Source organism: Sturnira hondurensis, unplaced genomic scaffold (genome assembly GCF_014824575.4).
Source record: "Sturnira hondurensis isolate 20B ecotype Veracruz unplaced genomic scaffold, ASM1482457v3 Scaffold0021143, whole genome shotgun sequence".
Taxonomy (NCBI): domain Eukaryota; kingdom Metazoa; phylum Chordata; class Mammalia; order Chiroptera; family Phyllostomidae; genus Sturnira; species Sturnira hondurensis.
In genome coordinates, this window is record NW_028093774.1 from 25,430,478 (window position 1) to 25,452,885 (window position 22,408).

The 22,408-nt window shown below is 46.7% G+C and overlaps 1 protein-coding gene and 1 long non-coding RNA gene across 5 annotated transcripts in view; one reads left to right on the forward strand and one right to left on the reverse strand.

Annotated features, from left to right (window-relative positions):
* RAD51B (RAD51 paralog B) overlaps positions 1 to 22,408 on the reverse strand; it is a 519,294-nt gene that overhangs the window by 78,173 nt on the left and 418,713 nt on the right. The gene's annotated exons all lie outside the window — the stretch shown is intronic.
* Positions 17,922 to 19,800, forward strand: LOC118976921 (uncharacterized). Its single transcript, XR_005064378.1, has 3 exons — positions 17,922 to 18,127; positions 18,391 to 18,597; positions 19,386 to 19,800. It is a non-coding gene; the product is annotated as an uncharacterized LOC118976921 (long non-coding RNA).

Here is a 22,408-nt window from a genome sequence, read left to right on the forward strand (position 1 = left end):
TTAGTATACAAAAATGCCTTTGATTTCTGGATATTGACTTTGTATCCTGCTGTTTTGCCAGATTCATTTGTTAGTTCCAGCAGTTTTTTGGTAGAGTCTGTAGGATTTTCCATGTACACTATCATGTCATCTGCAAACAATGACAGTTTTGTTTCCTCCTTTCCAATTTGGATGCCTTTTATTTCCTTTTCTTATCTGATCGCTGTGGCTAAAACTTCCAATACTATATTGAATAGAAGTGGTGAAAGTGGACAACCTTGTCTTGTTCCTGATCTTAGTGGAAAAGCTTTTAGTTTTTCCCCACTGAGTATGATGTTGGCTGTAGGTCTCTCATATATGGCCTTTGCAACAGCATGGATGGAACTGGAAAGCATTATGCTGAGTCAAATAAGCCAGGTGGTGAAAGACAAATACCATATGATTTCACCTTTAACAGGAACCTAAACAACAAAACAAACAAGCAAGCAAAATATAACCAAAGACACTGAAATAGAGAACAGGCAGACAGGGACCAGAGCGGGGAGGGGAGGGCATTTCAGGGGAAAAGGGGAAGGATTCACAGGAAGAAGTATAAAGGACACATGGACAAAAACTAAGGGGGGTGTAAATGGGAGGGAGGTGCGGAGCACTGGGCGGGGTGGGCTGGGATTGGAGTAAAAGACAGAAAACTGTACTTGAACAATAATTAAATAAAAAATATTTAGAAAAATCTTTGAAATAAAAACATAAAATATTAAAAATCACACAGAACTTGCAGACCTCAAGTATCCACAGCCCCCAGTTTGAGAAATTTTGATTTTTGCCTCACCCCTTCAATGAGACAAAGGGACTACCCTAAGCCACACAGATGGCTGTTAGCAAAAGCAAGCCACACAGCCAGGTTGCCTGATCCCTAGAGCAGAGCTTTTCCTCCTCGAGACAAGGCCTCCTCTGTTTGCGGCAGAGCTCACTACCTGCTCCAGACAGATAGTGGTACTGGATCAGCCCAGAGACAGGGAGGCAGATGGGGTGGGAACACTGAGAGGGGAGGTGGTGTGGGTGTGGCTGATACAGAACCTCACGGCCGCTGGGTGAGCCATCAGTAAGAGAGACATTTCCAAGGCTGGGTTCTTCTGCCCACCATTGAAATAAAAATACGTTGGGTAGAAAACACAAGCAGTTTTAACAGTGGTAGCATTTCTGCTGAACAAGTTTGGGCAGAGAAGTAGGAAGAATATTGTCTTGAGCTAAAAAACCGGGGAGGAACTGCAGAAGGTATGAGGTTATAATTCAGGGTGGCCAATTTAATCAGCTCATATTCATTAAACACCCACAAACACATGGTGCTTTACAACAAACCCCTTTCCTACTCGGAAGCATCCACAGGCCTGTTTTAAACGGGCCACCCTGTACATGTTGGGACTCTGGCCAAGTGTTAAGGCAACTGCTTCCCTTCCTAAGAAAAATAGGGTAGATTTTTAGACAACCACAAGTAAAGGTTAGCGCCTCTGGTTTTACATCCCATCTGAAAACTGGGAAAGATTTGGGAAATCTTTTTTCCAAGAATCTGTTTGAAAAACTGTATACATGAAACCTTCTATTTCAGACCAGTAATATCCTATACTATCTACATTCCCAGACTTTTACCCTGCAATTTCCCTGGATGCATTTCCCCTCCTTATTGGAGCTGAACTCAAGTGCTTTATGAATAGTCCCACATAATGACTGAAGCATTATGACCCTTGAGTTATGTATAATTAGCCAATCAATGATTCTGGTCACTTCCGGCCCTTGGATAATGAACTCATTGTAACTACAGAAAGCATGTTCTTACCACTGCCTGTTTAAACTGCCAAGAATATTTTCAGCCTTACTGATTTATCAAGAGACTTTTGATCGCTATCTGATGAGAGGACTGACTGGGCCTGCTCTCTTGACATGCCCCAGGAGGTTAGCCCCGCAAGAATACCAGGGTGCAATGCGCCACAGGTCATCCCACTTGGGTCCCTGCCCAGCCGCGCTGGCAGGTGCTGTGACTTTTCCAACATATCTATGACACTTCCAAAGATTGCGACCTGCCCAGAAGGGCATCGGATTATTAGGAAAGACTAAACAATTGCCCTCACATGAGGCCGCTCTCTGATAACTTTCTCTTTCTTGCATGACGATAGCCACTAGAAGACCCGGCTCAGGACAAGACTCAAGGCATTCTAATTATAGCTTAGAATATAAGCACACAGTAGGCGTTCAACTAACCATCACAGGTGATTTCTAGTTTTTAATTTGAGTTAGGTTAAAGGAGCGGTTTAGGAGAGTGAGAGGGGTCCGAGACGCAGAAGATGCACAAAGCGAGACAGAACGGCTCGTTTGCAGTGGCCCTCCACGTCTCCCAGGAGGTGAGCAGAGAAAAATGGGCATCTTTCAAGGCAGCCAGCTGAACAATCATAAGATCTTTACAGTAATGAGTCTACTTAATAACACCCTTGCTTTTTACAACATTCTCCGGGGGTCCTGATAGCTTTGCCTTGGGTATGGATAAAATAAGTAACAGGCACCTTATTTGGCNAGGTTAAAGGAGCGGTTTAGGAGAGTGAGAGGGGTCCGAGATGCAGAAGACGCACAAAGTGAGAAAGAACGGCTCGTTTGCAGTGGCCCTCCACGTCTCCCAAGAGGTGAGCAGAGAAAAATGGGCATCTTTCAAGGCAGCCAGCTGAACAATCATAAGATCTTTACAGTAATGAGTCTACTTAATAACACCCTTGCTTTTTACAACATTCTCCGGGGGTCCTGATAGCTTTGCCTTGGGTATGGATAAAATAAGTAACAGGCACCTTATTTGGCATGTTCCTCTGGTTCAGAAGTAAGTCTGAGGCTCTTGGGTCCCTAGGAGTCCCCAAGATTAAGAAACAGAACATTATCAATATTCTGGAAGCCTCTTGTATAATCCCTCCCCAAGAGCATAATCATCTTTTCTCCCACCCAGAGTTAACCCTTTATTCTAAACTTGGTGATTTTTTAGAACTGGTTTGAGAGAGAGAGAGAGAGATCAGTTTGTTGTTCCACTAACTTATGGACTCATTTGGTTGATTCCTGTATGTGCCTTGACCAGAGATTCAACCCACAACCTTGGTGTATCAGGATGATGCTCTACCCAACTGAGCTACCCAGCCTGGGCTACACTTGGTCATTTTCATCTAAGCTACAGTCAGTATTTCAAAAATTCTATCAATTTGACATAGGATAAGGCTTCCTAAGCCAATATAAGCCACTCTGTGTCCAGCAAAGACCTAGGCCCTGGGGAAATAGCTGCAAATAAGACAGGCAAGGTACCTGTCCTCATGGAGCTTACATGCCAGACATACAGAGAGTTCCACAAACAATCAGTTACGACTGTGCACAGAGCTCTGTGGGGGAGGCCGAGGGTGCTCTGCCAGGTGGAACTGGAGGCCACGCCTGAGGACTGGCCGCAGGGCCTGGGAAAGTGCTCCTGTGAAAACCACCGGAGGCAAAAGAACCCCCAGCACAATGACACTGGACATGAATGCAGGGTCTGTAAAGAGAATCATAAGACACAGGGAAGAGTTTGGAAACTACTACTCTGGAGTGACCCATTAGCCACAAAAGCTGGGGTGGAGGAAACAGAGTGTTAGGAAAATTCAACCACCACAAACAAGAAGATTAAAGAAGATACTTGCACCCTGGCTCCCCGGCTATTTCCCGAGATCAAGCAGCAGGCTGGTCCCAAGTCTAAACAGGGTAGCGCGAAGTGTCGGCTGTCAAAGCAGTTCCATCCCTGCTAACCTTTACAAACCATGACTGTGTCAGTTTTTCCAAGCAGGAGAAATAGATGGAAAGCCAGGCCACATCTTAATAGGGCCCCGGTGAGCTAATGGGTGTGATTATTTCATTGTCTCGGATTCCCGCCAGCCAAGGCTCATCAGATACAGGCACAATCCAGGAGAAACATGACCTCACTTTCGACATGGGACCGTGCACTCAGATGCCAACAGGAATTTACCGATCCCTCAGCGCAGGTAAAACTGAACCCTTTATGGTTCCAGCTAATGAGAAGCATACCAAAGTTACCTAAAACAGTAAAGCTAATATTGACATTAACATACTAGATACTGTTAGGGTAGGGGAAGCCAGGAAAAACTTCAGAGACCATCTGTACTAAGTGTGTCACAGTCATAAGAAGGTGCATATTTAAGATAAATTGCCATCTCTATAAATGATTAAGGGCCAGATTTACGGGAAGCTGTAACCTCCCCCCCTCCCCCCGCCCCGGGACCACAGGGTTGTCAAGTAGGTAGGGTTGTAAAGATGAGAATCTCAAGATTTTGGTGATGCCACAAACTGCCCACTGCCTTGCAAAGCCTTTTCTAAGGAAACTCTGCACTGCAGGGTCCCCAGCAGAAGAGCTGCTTGTCACTCAGACTGTGCAGCAGGGAGAATGGTGTTGCTGCCATGATCGGAAACACACATGTGCTCCCCAATCCACTTTCAGAACCTTCTTGTTGCATCGTTTCAACGTCCAATGGAAGACTCCAGAAAGCGCAACAGGAGGGTCAGCGCATTTGTGCTGCAGCTTACAGCATGTTTCACCATTATTCATTCAATAAACTCTTCCTGAGCACTGACTATGTGCCAGAGGCAGACGCTGTACTACACACTAGGGATAAAAGAGTGATTAAAAAAAGACTCACTTGCTGCTCCAGTGGAGCCTAGACCATGCCAAGGAGAACGCTGCGGCTGACTCTCAGCCCCTCTGTGAGTGGCGCCCTGGGAAACATGATTTCTGCATCTGCAGTTACCATAGCCTGTCTGGTATGTGAAAGCGCCCAAACCACGTCTGACCCGTAACGCGTCCAAAAAATGTTTGTTCTGTCATCCCTTTCTCCAGATCACAAAGATAACAATGCTTACAGAGTTTCAATAAAAGGTATTTCACAAACACAAATGGCCAGGACATTCTTATCATTGATCCTATATAACAGGCCGTGTGGTACAGTGGGAAGAGGGCTGGCTTCGGAAACATGAGACCAGAGCAAGATCCGTGACTCTCCCACTTACTGGATAAGTGGCCTTGACCTAAACCTCTCTGGGCCTCCATGCGCTCATCTCTGAAATGACAATGATAGTCCTGACCAGTTTGACTCAGTTGATTGGACGTCGTCCCACAAAGTGGAAGGTCATTGGTTCCATGCCTGGTCGGGGAACATGCCTGGGCCGTAGGTTCGGTCCCTGGTCAGGCACTGATCGATGTTTTCCTCTTGCATCAATGTGTCTCTCCCTCTCTTCTTTCCTTCCCCTTTCTCTAAAAATAAATAAGTAAAATCTTAAAAAAAAAAACCATGACAATGATAGAGCAGTCATGAGGATTAAATATGTTGAGAAGTTCAACATACCAAGAGCAATCCATAAGCAGTGGCAAATAATTGGGTGATTAGCAAGGAATGAGGACACTATCCACACAGAGCTGTCTCAATGGAACTCCTCTGATTTGATTACCGTAATACTATTTGTGCAAACTCTTTTCTGTTTACCCCATTAATTCACGGAGATACAAAAACACACATCAAAAGCGAACACCCTTGCCCTGAGCACAGAGCGCCTCGCTGCAGGACCCCTGGGGGGCAGCAGGGAAAGGGTCCTGTGACCACCTTAAGGAGGGAAGGAGGTTCTCTTTGGCTCTCGCGTTGCCACTCTCTCGGGGGCTTCGGAAGAAAAGTTGGCACCTCCGCTGTTTCTTTTTTTTTTAAAGAATTTATTTATTTATCTTAGAGAGGAAGGGAAGGAGAGAGAGAGAGAGAGAGAGAAATATCAATGTATGGTTGCCTCTCGTGCGTCCCCTGCCGGGAACCGGGAACTGGCCTGCAACCCAGGCATGTGCCCTGACTGGGAATCGAACCGCCATTGTGTGGTTCGCAGGCCCGCGCTCAATCCACTGAGCTACACCAGCCAGGGCTCACTGTTTCTTTTTGATCATCCAAGCCCAGCTTTTTTGCTTCCTAATTATCAGAACGTCAAACAAATATCTCAGAATATCAGAATTCTAAGTAACCCCAGCAAATGGACAGCTTTCGAGCAGAACCCAAATACCTGCCAGGTTACACAATAGATAATCACTACCTGGAAAGTCCCCCGGTCAATATTCTCCTCCCCTCAGCACCCCGCCCCCCGTTTGGTCTGTAGTACGTGCAGCTCCAGCTCGGAGAGCCCAGGGCTCTCTCACAAATGTGAGAGAGGCACACTGTGGGTGTGGGGTGACTTAGTTTGTTTGGTCAGTGTCTCTAAGCAACCCGGTAAGGGACAGAACAAGTTGGGTCAACGATGCCCCTGGGAGAGCCAGGGGACATGTCTTAAACCCCATGACTTCAGCCAACTGGGGCATCTTGGAAGGTGGAGGCTGTGCTGGCCTCCTCACTGCACACACTCTGCTGGGGGGAGCTGAATGGGGGCTGGAGGGTCCCCAGAGGACCTTCACTCCACAGAGACACCAGCCTTTTATCCTTTCTTTATACATCCCACCTCCCCGCCTCCCCAAGCTCACAGACCTGTCAGCCACGGTGGCGGGGGGTCCCACCAGGTTTCCGGGCCCACTCTTGAGTAATTACCAAGACTAGGCCTGGGGTCTGTTTTCTCAGGAAATCATTGAGGAGTCAAAGGCAGTGGTTGCAAATGGAAGACTGTCTGACTAGTTCCTGTCCCCTGCGGTCTCCGCCACTCCCTTCCCTTTCTTTCCTTTCCATGGGTCACCTCATGTCTTTTCAATGAGGAAAGTGAGGTTTTAAGAAAAGAACTACCTCATCCTCACACCGTCCAGTCTGCTAGACCGCTTGCATGTACATTCATGCAGCCTTTCTTCTCTCCTGTTCCCAGGGATAAACAGTCCTGTTCCAACCTGGGGCCACCCATCTGCTGGGATCTGTATCCTATCCCTCCCGACACCCTCCAGGTTTTGGCAGTGGTGCTTATCCTTTTTTCTCTACAGCATTATCACGTTTTTCCTTTCTACTAATCACGTACATCGTAAAAATACAAAATAACACCTTCGACTTCTCCCACTACCACACCATCTGCTTGTTTCTACTTGTAGCAAAACACCAGTTCAAAGTTATCCATGCGCTCTCTTCGTACTTCTTCTTCTCGGGTTCTCTCTTTAAGAGGCTCCAGTCACACTGCCGCCCCAAACACACCCCTGAAACCAGGCTTGTCAGGGTCATCACTGACTGCAGCCTGCCAAATCCACACCATTGACCATATCATGCCAAATCCAAGGCTCAGTTCTCAGTCCTCATCTTACCCGATTTCTCAGTAGCATTGAGTCTAGGTCCTTCCTTCCTGAGATACTTGCTTCACGCGGCTTCCAGAAAATCACATTCTCATGAATTTCTTCACCTCCACCTGCCCTTTCCCTCCCGGTCTCCTTTATAGATTTCTTTTCCACCTGCAAATGTTGCTGTATCCCCAAGATCAGTCCTTGGCCCTCTTCCCATCCCTAGTTCAACCCATTCCCCTGAGCTCCAGGCTCATGTGTTCGGCTGCCTACTTGACGCCTCCACTTGCACGTTTAGTAGACATTTCAAACTCAACTTTTCCAGGACAGAACTCCTAATCCCTACCCTAGCTCCACCCCAATCTCCCCAGCATTCCCAGATTTTTTGATCTAAACAAACTCCATGGAACTCCATGGCGGGAAGGGGGACCCACAAAACACAAATACCAGAGTTATCTTAGACTCTAAAATTTAGAGAAAATTCTTATTTTTTATAAAACATTCACATCCCATCTATTTTCAGGCCTTGTAAGCAGTTTGATCAAAATTTACCACTTCTCACCGCTCTACCACCATTGCCCAGTCCACAATGCCATGGTCTCTTACCTGAATTACATCATTTTTGCTGACTGGCTCCTGGCTTCCACTCCCACCTCTTGCAGTCTATATCTCATACAGCAGGCTGGGTGATCTCGCTAAAATGTGAATCATGCCCTCTCCACCCATGGCTGAAAGTCTGCACCATGCATAGAATAAACCCAACTCCTTACCTTGCTTCACATCCCCGAGCAGTGCTTACCACCCCACTCAACTTGCCAGCTCAACCAGAGTTTTGTGAATACAAAACTAGACATACCAAGGAACTTTAAAATTATTAGATGCCAGAAGGAAATGATGTTGTTGTTGCTATAGCTATTACTGGGTCAGTTGACCTCTGGAAAAGAGTTTTAAATATGTCTTTTAAACATAAACTGTAATTCCTGCCAATGGCCATATATTATTACAGATTGCGTAACAGGCAAACTCTTTCACTCTCGTTAATAGGTTCAGCCATTACCCTCCTGCTATATATTTAACTTTGTCTTTTCCCCTCTGGAGATGGGATGTCCCTTGCAGGAAACAGCAGCTGTGTCACTAACCCTGGACACGGTCCAAGGCCATTTCCATATCCTGTGGGAGAACCATCCCCTCAAAGTTTGTTTTTGCAGCACAAAGTAAAGATCATTTTTAAAAATATACATTGTATACAGCACTTTTTGTCCAGAAGTGACTTCTACGTGACCCAGAGAGCTGACTAGGCCGTGGTCTCCAGTTGTGCAACTCGTACCGCGCGAGCCATCACAGTGCTGCCGCCCGCCACTTCAGTGCGCTGGGCTCCGGGGTGGACTCCAGCAGCCAGAAATAAGGCCCCATGACTGGGGGCGGGGGGGAGGCGAAGGATGTGGCACCATTTTGAAGAACGGGGGAGCCCTTTTTCCTTTTTGCTCGTTCCAAGGAAAAAGGACACATGGACATGGACAACAGGGTGGGGGCTGCACGGGGGAGGGGAGGGCAATGGGGATAAATGGTACATGGAAAAAATATGATTCAAAATGAAATTAAATTTAAAAATTAAAAAAAAGAACAGGAGGAGTTTATGGATGAGGAAGGTCACTGACTAAACTGTACCAAAGTTCCAAAGCCACGCAGTTAACACTTTGTCCTTTTTTTAAAATTTAATTCTTGTTCAAGTACAGTTTTCTGTCTTATATTCCCAGCTCTGCCCCCGCACAGTGCTCCCCACCTCCCTCCCATTTCCGCCCCCCACCCTTAGTTATTGTCCATGTGTCCTTTATACTTGTTCACATGAGTCCTTCCTCTTTTCCCCTGTGATTCTCTCCCCTCTTCCCTCTGGTCCCTGTCATCCTGTTCCATATTTGAGTGTCTTTGGTCATATTTTGCTTGCTTGTTTGTTTTGTTGTTTAGATTCCTGTTAACGGTGATATCATATGGTATTGACAAAGGTTTAATCTCCAAAATATACAAAGAACTCACTCGACTCCACTCAAAGAAGACAAGCAACCCAATTAAAAAATGGGCAAAAGACTTGAACAGATACTTCTCCAAGGAGGACATACAGAGGATCCAGAGACACATGAAAAGATGCTCGATATCGCTAGGTATCAGAGAGATGCAAATTAAAACCACAATGAGAAACCACTTTACATCAGTCAGAATGGTTATCATAAACAGAAAAACAAACAACAAGTGCTGGAGAGGCTGTGGGGAAAAGGGGACTCTCGTTGACTGTTGGTGGGATTGCAGACTGGTACAACCACTATGGAAAGCAGTATGGAATTTTCTAAGAAAACTAAAAATGAACGTGCCTTCTGACCCAGCAATTCCACTGTTAGGAGTATATCCTAAGAACCCTGAAGCACCAATCCAAAAGAACCTATGCACCCCGATGTTCACAGCAGCACAATTTACGATAGCCAAGAGTTGGAAGCAACCTAGATGCCCATCGGTAAATGACTAGATCAAAAAGCTATGGTACATTCACACAATGGAATTCTATGCAGCAGAAAGAAAGAAGGAGCTCCTACCCTTTGCAACAGCATTGATGGAACTGGAAAGCATTATGCTGTGCGAAACCCTTTGTCCTTTTGAAGGGTGTCCCAGTGTCACATTTACCCAAGAAGGAGCAACGATTGGACCAGGACAGGACCGAGAGGATGCAGGCATGCTTTCTGGATCGCCAATCCAAACTACTTCTGAGGCTTCCTTTTCTTAGGAAGGTTTTCCGTAACCCCGCCCCGCAGACCCAAGCCGTTCGAGAGCTGGAGTGCCAAAGCGCAACTCGCGCCAGCTCGAATGCAACGCCAAGAAAATCCTGAGGGTGGTTTCCTAAATGGGTTTCTAAATTCTACAAATAGCCAAACCCACCGGCACTACGCTATTTGCCTTAAGTGACTTTTATTTTTAGATGAAAAGTCAACAAACACATGAACAATCCGGGGATTCAAGCAATGAGCCCAATGGGTGATATCAAGATGGAACCACATCTCATCTCCCAGGAGGGATGAGTCACCAGCCTATCTGCAGCACAAGCCAGTGCTGACTGCAAGTGGGGAGCTGGGTACTGGCTAAACTGCACAGCCAAGGCACGCAGAGGGCTGTTGCTTTTTGTGGTTTGCCATCCCACTACATGCAGAGGGGAAAAAAGAAAAGAAAACAGTAAACAGATTCAAACAGCTACCCTGAAATGAGCCACAAAAATCCCAACTTGATTTCGCCATCCCATTTCAGAAGTTGGTAATCTATTTCATGTAGCTTTCTTCAGGCTTCTCCTTCTAATTCTTAGGTTGAAAATCTCTCATAAAGTCACTGCTCTTCTTCATGTCTTCATGCAGCAGCAGAACGTCTCCCAGTTTGGGAGGCAGGCTTGGCTTTCTCGCTTTAGGACTTCAGCTGATTTATCTCACGCACTACTTCGGGGGTGAAGTAAAGACACTAAAGCAGCAGCCCCGACAACAGCTACGTGGCCCGTGTACCACCGCAGCCCCAGGACAGAGCCTACGGGAGCTGCAGCTAAGCAGTTACAATACAGCCGTCCAAGCAGCCACTACGGCTCATCTGGAGCTGAAAGGAAGCTGGAACCTATTTGCCACCTCTGGCTAGATACACCCAAGTATGAAGGAAGGAAAAAATGGAAGGAAGGAAGGAAGGAAGGAAGGAAGGAAGGAAGGAAGGAAGGAAGGAAGGAAGGAAATGAAACACATCTACTTTACAGGAAGAAAAACATGGTCAATGACAAAAACCAAACAAATGTGAGAGAATTCAAATAGTCTGCCTTCACTGAAAGTTTAGCTGTGACGGGTGGCAGTGTGGACAACGAGGGTATGGGCTTTGCCTTTGCTGGCTGCGGGCTGAGGAACGTACATAACTTCCCTGAGGCTTTCTCGTGTGCCTTTCTCATGGGCCGGTAAGACATCTGCCTCACAGTTTTCTATAAAAATTATAGAATAAAAATGAAAATCAATCTTTAGCTCATGATTCAAGTTAGTTCCTTTTCTGATTAGATTTCTGGTATTCTAATTCTTAGAAGCAACCCTCCCCAGCTATAGCAATATTTTCGTAGTAAAAAAAAAATCAGCTTTAAAATGAATCAGCAATAAACAAATGGCAGGATTCTGCTAACTCTTTTTGGCACCAGACAGACCTATAGCCATTAAGATAAGAATGTTCCCCCCATTCCTCTTCTTTCCCATGTGGTTGCCAGAGTCCTCAGAATGTCCATATCTTTGAAGATACATTTCAGAACAATGCATTTTTCAGAGGTTTTCCTTTGTTTCCCGTTTCTCTGCAAGTTGTGATCCCAATAGTTGCTTCCATCACTAATAAACTTGCTTCCTCAGGACTCAAAAGAACCACTTTTGACCCTTCTGCTCCAAGAGAAAACTGATGATTTTAGCTTGTATCTTCTGACCACATTAATCACCAACTTCACCTTCGTGAAATCTGTGCCTGGAAGAGTCTTCTCCGTTTGTTTCTCTGCCTCATGGACTCGCCTCTAGTTACCTTCTTTGCCCTGGTCAGAACTCCCCATTCCTGAGAAGAGAGGGCTCCCTCCTTGCATGTTCTTTCGATCCTTATGATACAGTCCTATGTACCCAAATATCTGTCCATGGGTCTTCTGTATATATGTTTCATATGTATGTATATATATAAATTTCCACTTTGGGGTTTGCTTTTTAAATTTTTCAATTACAGTAGACATAACAATACTATATTAGTTTCAGGCCTATAACACAGTGATTAAACATTTATATAACTTATGGAGTGATCACTCCAACAAAAGCCTTCTTATTCTCTCAAGCCTGGTATAGTAGGCATTAAGTAAGTATTGAGTAAACAAATAAGTAAATAAAAATTTTTAATTCCTCATCTTCTCAAACGGCCCCATACAGCTCACACATAGCACACAGGTCTGGGGTAAGAGGTGGAGTGCTTTCACTCACCTGTAAGAAACAGGAAGGTGGAGAGCCTGGCATACAACTAGTTTAGTCTAGGTAATAAAATTGTGACCAAGGAAGTGAATATAGAGCATAGTTTATAAAACCATTATTGTCATTGTCTTCTAATTCCCACAATACATCTCGCGAGCAGTTTCATTAAGTGGCTGCTTTGTGAGGGCTTTCAGGTTGCCAGCCCACCAGACTACAGCAATGGACCACAGCAATTACAAGGACCCCACAGCAACCTCAAGTCCCTCCCCTCATTTTATAAAGAGCACTTCAAAATACTCTGGAAAAATCTGTTTGTATGTCCTACAGCTCCTGAGAGTGAAATGTTACAGTTGGAAGCCGCCTGAAGCTCATTTTTACACTGAAGTTATTAATCCCCTTCTTATATGTTTGATATAAGCCCTAGGGCACTTGGGAGGGTGATCCAATTACCCAATTCAGAGAATTGCCCTTTTCTTTCAACCGGGTGTGGAGCGCTGAAATTTTGTTCCTCCAGTGATTTTTTGTTTCAGTCAAACAAGGTCACAGAAGAGGCCAATATCTGCCAAGGCCAACAGGGGTTTCATTTACATGCCCACTAATGTGAGCAACACAAGAACCTCTTGAGAGCATTAAACTAGGGTGTGGGACAACAGCCTGTTATTTACTCACCAGCTCCCAGAGCTGCCGCTGCCAGTTCCTTGCTATTCAACATTTTTGGTTACCATTTTGGACTAAATCAAGCTCATCTTTTGTGCCTCTGGAAGATGCAGCGGAATTTGCCAGTAGGCAAGGAACCTTCCGGAAGATGTTCAGATGGGCTGAGAGCGGAGGCCGCTTGAGGCCAGGCTGGCCGGCACTGTCCGCACTTCGAGTCAAACATTTCCAACGGGAGCTTGTTAACGTAGCTCAGGAGTCTATTTTCGCCGCTCACCATCTGTCATGAACCTTGTATCGGTGATTTGTATTTATTCACTTTTGTTGTTTCCCTTGTAACGAATACTAAAGCATGAATCATTCTAGATTTAGCGATAGCCGGAACACTTCCATCGTGGCCAGAGAAGATGGTCTGGCTGGTGTCCTGTCAATGCCAAAGACACAGGCTGTCTGTTGGAGTGGACTGCAGTGTGCCTGTTACTGGAAGCTAATGAACAGTTGAGAACAAGCGTTTAATAGATGGTCCTGAGAAATAAGGCATAAGTCAATCCATTTACCAAAACATCTGGGACTCCCACTTCAGCCGATTAAAATGACACTCGGCTGTTAAGAGTCAATCTTAGGATTGTTTTTAAACTCAAGTATAACTAGTTATCACTAAAATGCTTCTTCAATTTACCAAAAAGCGATGCCAGTCTTTGAATTACTCTGGGCAACCAACAGGAACATCTGGAGAACTTGCCTTCCTGCCCAAGGGCTTCACAAATGCATGAGAATGATTCCCGGGAAAAAGTCAGGAAGGGCAAAGGGAAGGGAAAAAATATCATGTCCTCCGAGTGGCCCAATCATAAAGCAAACAGTTCTTGAATCTGATATGTTAAAGAGGTGACAAAATTTTATAAAGAGTTCAAGAAGACAGGATTTCCCAAAAAAGGAAGATATACTTAAAAAGGAGGAAAGGATCATTTTAAAATATAATTTAGATGGCCATACAGTTTCTGAGACATATCGCTCAGATGAGAGAATGTCTTGATTGCCTTTTATTTTTGGAACCAGGAGAAGGAATTCACAGATCTCAGGGGTTAGTTAACGATCTGGAAACTAAAGGACCTGGGTTTTAATCTTACACCTTGAAATGAATTCATCGTGTGGTTCTGGGGAAGACTTTAATCGGCCTCAGTTTCTCCACATGAAATATCTAGATTACATGATACAGCATGACTCGCCAAGCAGAGAGCCTTTACGGATAATAAGGCTCACGCATCAAAGCTCTTAGGTTAACCCACCTCCAGCAGTTTGAAGACCTAAAACACTGCAGAGCGTTAGACAAACAGGTCAGCTCTGAGTTTTCTGGTGATGTTATCAGGGTGTGAATAGAAATAGCCTCCCGTCTTTCCTCGTTAAACAGCTCCATGGGGCCTAGAATGAGAACCTGACCTCTTTCTACTCCCTGCCTCAGAGACGGCCCCTCTCCTTTCCCCACATTTCCCTGCAGCTCCCACACGTCCGCCGACGGTGCGTCCCGAGGGGCCCACAACCCTCCCACTTCACTTTCATCTTGCTGTGAATTCAGCACTGGACACCCAGAGCCACACACTTTCTTCGGGCCCAGGACAGGATGGGGGACGTGCTGGAGCTCCGAATCCCCGGTGCACACAGCCTAGAGTGGCCTCGCTGCATCAGAGGCCGAGGGACGCTGGCACGGAGACACGGCCACCTCTCGGCCCGACACCTGCTGGCTCCTGCCTGACGCTCCCCAGATGACACTGGGGTCCAGACAGCTTGAGAGGGAAAAGGGTAACTGGCAGAAGGGAAAACACGGTCCTGGTCTCAAAGCAGCAATAAAAATAAAGTTAAACCCTCACACATACATACACATAAGATTCTTTATGTCTTCAATTGAAGTTGCCTGAGTACTTCACACTGGAACTACGTGCAAAAGGATTTTCTGAAGAAAGAAAGAAAAAAAACCAACAAACCACACACACAACAGACCTTACTGCTCCCTTGAAGGAGCTTATTTAAGGCAAAACAAGGCCTCCCATCATTCCTGTGAGAGATCATTGTCCCCCTGGTTGCCACAGCGCCCTGTGAGGCTGTGGGAAACAAATGACCTCAGAGGCACTGTCGTGAGTGTCACTGCGAAAGAAAAGAGAAGCGAGGGGGCTGGGGGCGGGAGGGGGGCTGCTGGCGAGCAGAGCCCTCCGTGGCCGCCGTCCTCCAATGACATCCCTCCCAGCACAGCGGGAAGGAGGCTGCGGCCCCAGGGGCCTCTGGCCAGCCACTAACGGGATTAGGCTCCCATTCCCCGGAAGCCAAGCATCTTTCTGGGGATCCTGCTGCTCGCTCTGGTCGGCCTGGCCTCTCGCTGGCCTTCCCCACAAAGTGCCCAGTGATTGCTGGTGTCCCCTCTGTCTAATGGGTGTCCTGGGTCAAGAGTGGGCTCCTCTGAGGCCTGTCAGGAGGGAGCGGCAGCCGACAAGGGGAGAGGCTGGGAGAGCAAGGCGGGATGAGCGGGCGGGGGCAGGTGGAGGCACAGGACAGACAAGCAAGTGCCATCAGAGAGAGGGAAGATGGAGGCAGAGGAAGAGAGAGTGAGGGTGGGCTTGATGGTGAAGCAGAGCTGAAGTAAACACCGAACAGGCACTGATTCTGCCACACGCTGTTGTTGGCGCTGGGGAAGGAAGCCCACTGGATCCTCGTTCTCACCCAGGGTGGGTGCCTAGGAACGAGCAGGCGGCCCAGCCAGCGGGGGCCTTTGCACAGCACAAACCTCTTGCCCACTCCAACACCTCATCAATTTCACCTCTTCCTCGGGTGTCTCTGTGAGACAGAGCAGTTGCCACAATTTCCACCCCACCAATGGGCACACAGAAGCTCAGCAGTGAAGTGCAGGCCAGGAGTCCCATGTTGGAGCCTCTGCCTTGAAAACACACACACATGCCCCATCACCTCACCACTCTGTTTCCAGCTCTCCCCGGCAGATCATAAGGCTGCTAGAAATGCTGGTAGAGCATCATATTTAACGTTCAGAGCCCTCTTGCCCCTGGCCCTCCGGCTTGAGCCACAGAGCCCTGTTAACCTCAGGGTGACGAGCGAAAACGGGGAAGGAGGACAACAAGGGAGAGCGCGCTGAGCGAACAGGCCTGCCCGGGGCAAAGCCCGCACGCCTGCAGATGCTCTGCCTCCACACTGGGGAAAACTTAGAAAACACAGATAAGCAGAGAGCATCAAACTATTATATATTAACCTATATAGACACAAAACTGTATCGCGGAGTTCATGTATGAAATTCCTTTAATGTATGTATTGCCTATGCAAATATGTACTGTATGGCTGTGTTCACTTCTTTTTACTGACTGTTTAATCCCTTCTGTTCTTTTACCAAATATTTACTCTATGCATAGTACTAATTTTTGAAAAAGAGTTACAAAAATTGTGTTTATTCCTGGAATTTGTTTTGGCCTCTGTAAACAGGGAGACCTGGTGTTTTGCAGTCTCAAGGGTAAATGAGAATGATAAAGGTAGCTGAGAACAAGAAAAAATTTTGCAGCAAAGATCTTTTCTCATGAAACAGCCTCAGCTGTGGTGACATGAATTTTTTTGTGTGCCAAGCTGGCAACTGGGAAACAACGGTTTGGAGAAGGTGGGTTTGGTACAGGAAGGTGCTGCTGGGCGGCCCGCCTCCTCCTGGTGGGGCCTGGGACCACGCAAAAACACCAGAGGCGGGGCCTTTCGCAAATACATGCATGCCCGTGAAAATACAAATGAGAGGTAAGAAAGGGGAGGAATTGATATGTAACATTTCTATCATATCTCTTTCAGGCCTGGTGCTTACTGTTTTTTTCTGAGCAGTGGTGATCATGAAAGAGGGTAGGCTCCAGAATCATAAACTTGAACCTGAGTCCCCCAGTTTAACCTCTCTGTGGTGCCCACCTCCTTACCTGTAAAATAGGGCTGGTGGTGGTACCCACATCATCAGACTCTCATGAGAGTTAGGTGAGTTAACACTGAAAATCCTTAAAACAGTCCTGGGCACATAGTAATAGACATTACTTGGTGTAGTAATTATTAATATTAGTTAATGTACCTCCCTAGTCTCACGCCCTTTTGGGAATTTCAGTACCCCAGTCAAAGATTAATAAAAATAATGTCACGCACTAGCATGTACATTTTTTTTTTTTAGAATTTGCTACGTACCAGGCAGTGGTGGTCATTTATACATATTACATGCGTTTAATTCTTACAACAATGCCACAAGGGAAGTCTGTAGACATCTTAAGGCCTCTGACAGAGGCCTTGTATTAATTTGAACCATATAATGTGGCTGATTTCAATAGTTTTTGATGTATAACAACAGTGACTTCATTTAATTTAGCCTAGTTTTGGAGAGGTGACTAGAAAGACTAGTTTAAGGAAGGAAGACACATCTTCACCCCACCCCACCTGCCCCAGCTACAACACGAGGATGTGGCTGATTCTTAGCGAAAAGCAGGAGATGTGATCCGATCCAGAAGAGAGGGAACCCAGTCAAGGCACCAAGTGTAAAAGCTGTGGCTCTTGAAATTCCTGGACAGATTTCCCCAACTCAGAACATACTCTCAGGGCCATCCATTCAATCAAGGGGCATTTATTAAGTATCTACCATAATAAGAGGCCCCAAATGAGAGGGGAAATGAGCAAGAACCCAGACTCTAACTCTGTTGCAGCCCTTTGTCAGTAACGTGGCCCTGGCTGGGTGTCCTAACTTGGGAGACTCAATTTCCTCATCTATAAAATGGAGGTGATACCTCCTACGAGGTAGGGTTGTTGAGATGGTGAGAGACCTGTGAGAAACAGCTAGCACAGTGCCTCGCACCAGGCACAAACCCAATAAAGAGTAAGTATTACTATTATTAGCACTACTGCTACTAACACTACTGCAGCTAACACTAATACCACGACTGCCACCAGTACCACAGGCATTGCGCTGGACACCTAAGGCTGGGGCCTGCTTTCAAGGATTTCAGCCAGTGGAGGGAAAGCCCATATATGCCAGGAGGACTTCACGCAGGGAAAGGTTGGAGGAAAGCATTCCAGGAGGGAGTGGCACCTGCAAAGGCAGAGAAGCCCCAAAGGCAGTCCCTGAGCTGGGAAGAGCTCAGCTAGAGCATGCCTGGGGGAGAAGGCAGGAGGGAATGGGGGTGGGGGGGAGAGGGAGGGCTGGCCAAAGGGTGGAGAAGAACTGGTAAGTGCATTTTCTTCTCTGCCTTCATCAGGGGTTCAAAAACAAGGAGGACTAGACAAATTTTAGGAGATTCTTCTTTTCACTGCCAAAGAATTTATTTCCTTTTTGGATTGAGCGTTTGTTGTTGGAGATGCAGGAGCCCAGGCGGACCAGGGCTCCCCTGCAGCCCGCAAACACGGTGAAAGGTCAAAAATAAACAAGCCAAAAGTATCCAGGCCAAAGGCAGACCAGAGGATTTTTTTTTTCCTTTCTCCTTCTTCCAGGCTCTGAAAAGTTTGGTCTCTAAAGTCTTGATTTCAAACAAGAAGAACAGACAGTTCCAGCTTCTAACTACTGGCAGAGAAGAACAGCTACTCTTTTTAGAGAGAGAGAAAAAAACACACCACCCACCACACACAACTTTCAGCCACATTTTTGCCAGCAGCATTCAAAACAGTCCCTGTGAACTGGCCAAGAGGAGCCCCCAAAAGGTGAAACACCTCACAGCTACGCTCGGCTTCTGAGGGAGGTGCCAGCCACTAGGAATGGCGGGGCCCAGCCCCATGAGTGGTCCAGGCCACAGCTGTTTGTGTTTACCACTCAGCACCTCCAAGCAGGAAGAGAGAGGCTGCGTTTTCATTCTCCCCCAATAATCGCCATTCTCCTTCTCCCTAGGTCCCTCAGCCCCCTCCCCAAAGAACCAGGCAGCGCTGCCTCCCCTGAGCCAAAGGAATCCAATCACCCAGAAAGGGAGACTTTATGAGCTTTCTGGGGCTCTGGGCGGATGGAAAGGATTAAAGCGAGGTGTGCTTTATGTCTTTTGTAGTTTACTCTCCGCAGCCCCGTGGAGTAGCCAATTCACCAGCCCTGGACAGGTCTGTTTGTTCCTCTTGGTGGGTTCTGTTTCTCTTTCCTCCCCCACGATTTTTCATGAGTTGAAGGGAGGAGGCAGTAAAAGTTCATTTCAGACGCATCATAAAACTCGGAGAGGCTGGCCTATGGCAACTTCGAGCAGGTGGGGTGCGCTGGGCTGTTGCAGCAGCTCCTTCGTGGGGTGGCATGAGTTCGGAGAGGTTTCCAAGAATTCTGCCACGCCTCACAGGGACCTCAGCAGAGGGGCAAGAGCCCAGTCCCACCCTCTCTAGGACTGGTGTCTCCAATTAGCACTGTGAATTTCTTCTTTTGTGAGGGATACTCAAACGCCATGGTATAGTTATTCATAAAACAGAATATTCTTAAAAGAGCTTTCTAATGAGTTTGAAATTTTTCCTTACGACAGGCTTTCACATTGTGCAGTCTAACTGAGGAATAATTCCCAGCCCACGTCCTGCATTCCGTGGACCAGGCAGACCACAGTCCTCCTGGAGTTTGCAGGCTGGACTCACTAAACGAGCAAGTCACAACAGGAAAAATACAAAAAGATGCTCGATCTCTGTAGTAGGCAAAGGAAAGCACATATAAAACACCCATGAGATATCGTTTTCACTTAGGGGATTCACAGAAATTGAAAAAAAATAACCCCCCGTGCGGGCAACAGTATGGGGGATAAAGAATTTACAAACACGAAGGATGGGTGGCTTGGCAACACACACAAACGTGGAAACACGCCCCTGGCTTGCCCACAGCGCTGCAGGAGTGCATCCTAAGGAGATGATCCGACAGACTCGGAAATAGGTGCATAGAAGGATGTTCGTTTCAATGTTTGTTTGCTTTTCCTGACAGTAAAAACCAGAAAAAAACTTAAACGACCAACAACTAACTAGAAAAATGGGTAAAGAGGTTATGGCAGTTATTTAATGGCATGGTGTGTGGGGCCACGCTCACTAATGGTGTCGTTCTTCGTTTCTGAACAGTTACCCACAAGGGACACTGAATGAAGAAAACAAGGTCACATGCGGCCAGGACAGTGTCAGCTGCTTTCTAAAAGCGGCACATGTGCATGTGCGTATGCATACGCTGGGAGACGCCCGGAGACGCCCGGAGAGCCACACGCCAAAATGTCACCTCTTTCTGTGGGGTGCCTTAAACTGACCATTTCCTTTGCATTTTCATTTTTTTTAATTCAGAAAAAAACAATAATGGCGTTTATTTTTGTCTCAGGGGAAAAATAATCCCAAACCAACGGACAATTCTGAGTCTTCACGCTGTGACCAGTAAACCCCACGGATCTGATCCAGTTTGGTTCTGGGGAGGTCCTGACCACCCATATGACAGCACCAAGAATCAGTAACAGCTGGAGTGGGCGCGGGGAGACGAAAATCCCCAGAGACAAGGGTGGATTTAGCTGGAGAATCTAATAAGCTTCCAAGCCCAAGTTCTTCACTTTCTGTTGTTTCCAGAATCGGGTGGTTATGAAGCTGGTAATAAAACAGTGACCTAAACTTTCCAGGCAAATTTGGTTTTAGAAAACATTATGGTGAATTTTGAAATGCTCAACTGACTTGGAGGATATTAGAGCTAACCCACCATTCAACGAGATGTGTATGGATGTTTCCTCTAGGTAATATGAGAGTTAAAAAAAAGTCTTCATAAAGAGGCAATGTAAGAAATGGGATTAAAAAAGTACATTTGCACTGGTGACACCGAAGTGTGAGTCCCATCTCTGGTGTTTCAGAGCAGCTGCCTTCACCCCCCAGTGACGACACGGCCCTCTTCGCTGTGCATTTTTCCTAGGCGCTTGAAGGCACTCAGATACCACTGTAATACTGGGCTCACCTTCTCATTCTATGGAAAGGAAAACTGAATCTGAAAACTGAGTCACACGGAGGCCAAGAGGCTCACACAAAGGTATTTCAGACCCCGAGCTTGAGACAGAACTCTCAACCGAAAACTCAGTCCCGAGTCCACCGGTTCACTTCCCTCCACATTCCCAAACCACGAGTGCGCTGGAGGCTGGCCGGCAGCGTCCCAGAGGCTGACCTGCCTCGCCTGCCCCACCAGACAGCATAAGATTTTGGGGCTTTTAAACTTCTGAGTGCCCAGGAGTGACTAAATTACATTTTTTCTAGTTTAAAACACATTAGATGATGCAAAAGTTCTTGTAACAGGCATGCCACCTACATAGCACCAAATAGTAGTGACTATGGCCCATTTTTCTAATATTCTTTATTACTTTACAAGTAACCTCTTTGTCAGGAAAGCATTACCACTGTAGTCAACACTTCTGAATAGCGTTTGGTTCCATGGAAGTGGTAATGAGAAGGGATCACACATTTGCTTGTTTGTTTAACATCATGGGTGGTTCTCATGTTGTGTACATGTGACTTAAGTATGCTTCTTACAGGCCTGTGAGCTGGGGGCACCCCACATGGTTTCACCAGTTGGGTGGCCTGAGCTGCTCCGAAACCTCTGAACAGAAGCGTAGCTATGTGGACATGGAGAAATTCTTCCTGAATCGTTCTCCTAAAGTGGCAACTTTTCAGGAAAAATGTTAAGTGTCCTGTTGACAATTCCATGCTCTTCTCCCCTTGCTGTGACAATCCAATCTGACAATGACCCAGACCCCTCCCTCAATACCCTACTTTCTCTGTCATCATAACTTGTCTCCACGCCTGCTTCCAAGTTTTTGTCCTCTCTGCTGCTGACCCCACAGCTGCATGGAAACCCACCTTCTTCAACCCTGGTCTTTGACACCACCTGGCCCAGTGCAGGTGTGAGTCCCCCATGGCAGACCTGCCTGTGGGAGGTGGAAAGGACAGGAGAAAATGTGGGCACACCTTGGAGAAGGACTCCGGCCCCATCTCCAGCCCTTCTCACGGGCCCTCCCCTCTGCTACCCATGTCTGCACCTGCACGCGCACAGGCCCAGCCCAGGTCCTGGGACTGAACACCAAGGAGGCCAGTCTGCTGGCTCATGGTCTCACGAACATGCAGATAAAGATGACTCCAATTCTTTCTGAAAACTCTGTTACCATCAATGCATCACTTTATCTTTCCCTGTGGGGCTAAAGTGGGCAGCCATATTTTGTCTTCTAAACCTTTTAAAGGGAAAGCAAGTGCTAATGGCTATTATGCCGAGATGCCACGCACAAAAGAACGACTGACCTCCGAGATGGGGATGTGGGTTCATCCTAGGTCTAAGGGAGCAACACGACACAGGGACAGGCTAGGGAAGAGCCCAGAGAGGGATGTTTTGCTCTCAACTTGCTTTCTGACATTGTTCGTAATAAAAACTCTTACGAACTGCCAAAGAGCTATGTGCTTGCTTCAGGAACTAGAAAGATGAGGAAAAGTTTTATGACAGTACTCATAGGCCAAATGTGGCAAAATAAACAGCGGTCCCCTCCTACTCCCCCATTATATT